This window comes from Meriones unguiculatus (assembly GCF_030254825.1).
Source record: "Meriones unguiculatus strain TT.TT164.6M chromosome 13 unlocalized genomic scaffold, Bangor_MerUng_6.1 Chr13_unordered_Scaffold_37, whole genome shotgun sequence".
NCBI lineage: Eukaryota > Metazoa > Chordata > Mammalia > Rodentia > Muridae > Meriones > Meriones unguiculatus.
The window spans coordinates 4,377,741-4,382,471 of record NW_026843647.1 but is presented as its reverse complement, the minus strand read 5'-3'; the positions used below and the strand labels follow the sequence as shown (position 1 = coordinate 4,382,471).

At 42.3% G+C, this 4,731-nt stretch overlaps 1 pseudogene; it reads right to left on the bottom strand.

Moving 5' to 3' along the window:
- Nucleotides 1–3,506: 3,506 nt before the first annotated feature.
- Nucleotides 3,507–3,914, bottom strand: LOC132651005 (large ribosomal subunit protein eL27-like; annotated as a pseudogene).
- Nucleotides 3,915–4,731: the final 817 nt, after the last annotated feature.

Below are 4,731 nucleotides of genomic sequence, written 5' to 3'. Positions count from 1 at the left end.
AAACTTTCCGGTTTTATTTTTTGAAAGGATATCCTTATGTAGATCAGGCTGGCTTTGAACCCATAGAGATCTGTCTGTTTGCCTCCTGAATGCTCAGATTATAGGTGTTCTCCACCACAACTAGAAAGAAGGCTTGTAACTACCATATCATCCATATATTCTTTTTGTTGTTGTTTTCTAAGACAGGATTTCTCTGTGTATCTGTCCTGGCTGTCTTGAAATTCACTTTGTAGACCATGCTACAAACTGGACTCAAACTCACAGACATCAGCCTGCTGTCTCCTGAGTGCAGGGATTAAACATGAGCCCCTAGGCCCTGCCCTATCCATACATTCTTCTAGAACTTGATTTTTTTCTCTTCTTGCCTTTCATCAGACTGTATTATAATTAAATCTATTTATCTGTATCCTGTTCTAGAGGGAAACAGACACAGCTTGATAAGGACTGGGTCTATATAGGCAATACCTATTAATTTATCATAATGCTCCTTTACATTTGGATACAGCATCTTTTTTGATAACTAATTCTCATACAGTTTCTTGAGAGACTGCTGTGTCTATGAAGCAATTATAATATAGAACTATGGTAAGATAATAATAAACTATAGTAGATGCTGGATTCAAATCCTCACTCACAATTTATTATTCAGAGCCACTTTTGGGTAGGGACAAAAATATTATGCAGAACTGTCTTGAGACAAGCCCTAGAGTCTCTTCTCAGCTAACCTGTCAAACAATACTAGTAAGAGACCACAGATGCAAGTGAAGGGAAAAGGCATTAGTACCCTTTTCTTATGCAAATTACTTATCCCTTCAGGATTTCCATGAGTCTGATTCATGTAAAGCATTTTCATTTAATAATGGACCACTGTCGAAAATGACCAACTTTATGCCTCAGAGGGCTGGATGGCACCCAATTCATAATGGGGAACTTAGCTGCCCTGATAACTTGGTGACATGTGGTCAAACATCTACAGTCATTCTGCAAAACACTTCCATCACACACATGAAAAGATAAACCCATAAAGATGTCCATACACTGTACAGTGAACACCTAGGATTTCTGGAAATTTGGTTTCTTGTTTGGAGGGAAGGTTGTTGGCTGGTTGGTTTGGGTTGGGTTGAATTTTGATTTTCTTTTTGAGACAGGTTCTTATGGGGGTATACTAAACTTACTATGTAGCTAAGGCTGGCTTTGAAATCCTGAACTTTCTGCCTCCATCTCCAGGCTCTGGGCTTACAACTCCATGTCAGTCATGTTCCCCTCCTCCTGGGAGCAGTTGTCTGGTACAGTGACAGGCTGACCTGACAGAAATTTGGTTACAGTGAGGGTTGGATGAAGCACCTAGGAGCATCATCCTCTAGAATGTAACATGTGTAAATTAGATTCATATGTGTTGTTGCCTTTCTCATCAACAGTTTTTATGACTCTAAGAATCAAGAAGAGCTGCAGGGTTAGAGTCTCACAACAGAGTAATGCAGCCATGACCATTCAGGCCTTTACAGCCATTGAAGCAGGACAGTCTCCCCAAGCATGGTTGGCTACCATAAAAAGCTAAAATGTTATGCTCAGGATGCGAGGCTAAGCATTGCACTCAGAATCAGCTGCTTTGGACCCAGAGAAGAGCATGTCTGATTGCATGCGGGTTGATGCCCCAGGTCCTGCCTCTGAGAAAAAGGTATCGGACGGGTCTGATGCTCTTTGGGTGGATGACACCTAAATGAACATTAGTACAAAGTCCCAATTTATTTCTAATATCAGAGATAAGACCTCTACTCTTGCCTGATGCGTCTAAAACAAAAAGGGGGAACTGTAGAGAGCTGCAGAATGCTGTGCCTTAAAGATGGAGCTGGTTTCCGCCTTCCACCTTCCCGATGAGGAGTGCTCTCTGTCATGAACAATTCCACATTTGGCTAAGGCTGAGGATCTGGCTTGCTTCCATGTATATGGACCTATCTGCATTGCCCACGTGGCACGCTGGGGTTGGCTACCCAGAGGCTATTTAAGCTGTGGGCTGGCTTTCCCCAGGGTCAGATGATTGTTCAAGGTTCCTGAATAAACTGCATTGAAAAAAGAATCAAGAAGAACAATGTTTATTTTTAACAATTCACTAGGAATTTGTTTTTCTACTTGCTGCTACCCCTTTAGCTTTTGCTGGCCTACAAGTCTTATTGATAAGGCAGGAATTTGGAAATGGCACATTGGCATGTATTTGAAGGCCATTTGGGACTTCTGAGATCAACAGGAATGAAGAGCTCTCTTAAGTTTTTGAAACAGGATGTCCTAGTTAGGGTTACCATTGCTCTGACAAAACAGCAAGACCAAAGCCACTTCAGGAGGAAATGGTTTATTTGGCTTACATACTGGAATAATTTATTTATCCTTGTGTATGTGTATGAGTGCCAGCAGGTAAGAGGAAGTTAGAGAACACCTCTTTAGACTCACTTCTCTCCTTGCTCTTTGGAACTGGGTGTGTGATTCAGGTTATCATGATTATGCCAGTAAAGTGCCTTCATCTGCTGAGGCATCTCACTGGTTCTATTTGCTTATTTTTGAGATAAGGTCTCATAGAGGACATGCTGGCTGAGAATGGCCCCTTGAGGCCTAATTGGGATATTTCAGCTACTTCTCCTGGGCTGGATTTTACTCCCAAGCTCCATGTGTCTTTGTCTATGTGGGATATGCTGAACCTGGACCCAATTTCTCACAAGCAAAAATGAATGAGAACAATGTTATTTTTCTACATTCATCATACCTGGAAATTTGCCAATTATCTGTTACACAATGAATTTAAGCCCAAGGCTCATGAGGGTTATACTTGAGGGATAACTAGATATTCTTTCTGTTTCTTTGTTTGTTAATACTGGCTGGGTGTTTTGCATATTCTTGGTTGTCCTGGACTTACTTTGTAGACCAGACTGGCCTTGCACTCACAGAGATATCCCTGCCCTGCTTCCCTTAGTGCTGGAATTTACAGGTGTGTGCCAACATGCCCTGCTATTGTGGACATTCCTGATATTGGTTGAGTATTAAGAGAAGTACCAATTTATCCCAGTGGGATAGGACAGAACTAAGGCTGGAAGTCCACCAAAAAGACCCTGGCAGGTATTTTTTAGGCCACATGATCTTCCCTCCTTTAGTACTGGTCTTGTTTAGAAACCAAACTGTGTGCCTGTCCACCATTTCTCCTAACAATGTCTTCTGGGAACAAGAAGCCACCATCTCAGTGATCCTCATTCACCCTTTCTTGTTTACCTGTGTTGCTGTGTCTTAGTCAGGGATTCTATTGTGGTGATGAACCATCATGACAAAGAGCAACTTGGAAAGGACAGTGTTTACTTCAACTGACATTTTGTAGTCCACTAGCCAGAAATTCATGAGAATTCAAGGCAGGACCTAAAGCTGAGAGCATGGAGGAATGCTGCTTACTGTCTTGATTCTTGTGACTTGCTGGGATAACTCTCCTCCTCCTTCTTAAATTTTTAATGATGGAAACAAAAATATACCTAAAAGTGAAGCTTCTGGAGAAACCATTTGCTCTTCTCCTGTCTTATATTGTTCTTTGAACTTGATCTTGGCCTCCCACCTGGCCTTGCATTTCAGAGCTGTGTAGCTAAAGACATCCTTTTTGACAACAGTCTTGTCCAAGGGTATGTCCACAGATTACCTTGTGGGCATAAGGTGATTGTAGTTATAAATTTTCACAAAGGACTTGACCTTTCATCTTTTAGCAGTTTTCATCTGGTCCTGGGCAGTTGTCACTTTTTGAGGATAGTGGTCAATTCCAGCCATCAGGGCATGACAGGGTAAGGGCTTTCTGAGGTGCCATCACCAATATTCTTCACAGTGATGGGTTTGCATCTGGAGTGGCATCCAGCTAGGACGAGCAACACTTTCCCAAGTTTCATGAACTTGCCCACTTTAACAGCAAGCAGCCAGCACCCAGCAGAGAGGAAAGAAGGATTTTTTTTTCTGGAGCCAGCCTTGTAACAGTATCCAGGATTACCAGCACAGCCAAAGAGTGACACTCCCCATAGCAACTTGAAGAGACCCCATATGGACTACCAATTAAGAAAACATACCACAGGACTTTCCCACAGGCCAGACTGATGGGAAAATATTCTCAGATGAAGTTCTTCTTTCGAAATGACACAAGTTTATGTCAAGTTGATGTAAATTAGCCAGCACACCTTTCAGTATGGAGAGGATTACAAGGAGGCTGTTTACTAAGCCATCAAGATACCTCAGTCAGTAAAAGCACTTGTTGCTAGGCCTGATATATTGAGTTTAATCCCTGGAACCAACATGGTGCATGGAGGGTATCCATTCCATCAAGCTGTCCTCTGACCTCTGTGAAGGAGAGTCTCTGGAAAGAAGTTGGGTCTGCAAAGACTCATTGCTTAGAGATGCAGTGATGTGCAGAGATGGAAAAGTTGCAGCCCAGTGCCAAATTGTACCTTATCTTGGAAGTCGTTTTTGCCTTCCATTAGCTATTTCCTTGCCCACCTATGTGTTGGACGAAACGTCCTGTAGTTAACAGATAAAAACCATCAGTTATCTGAGCAGACCACTAGCATCCACCAACCCTGAAGCTGATGATGTCATCAGATAGCATCTGAGACCTGGGGAAGTGACTCCAGCATCTTGCTGTCACTGTCTCTTTGATGAACCCGACAGTGTATTTTAAATTGGCTCTGGTTTTAGGGTTTTCTTTATTCTGCAGCTATAAAA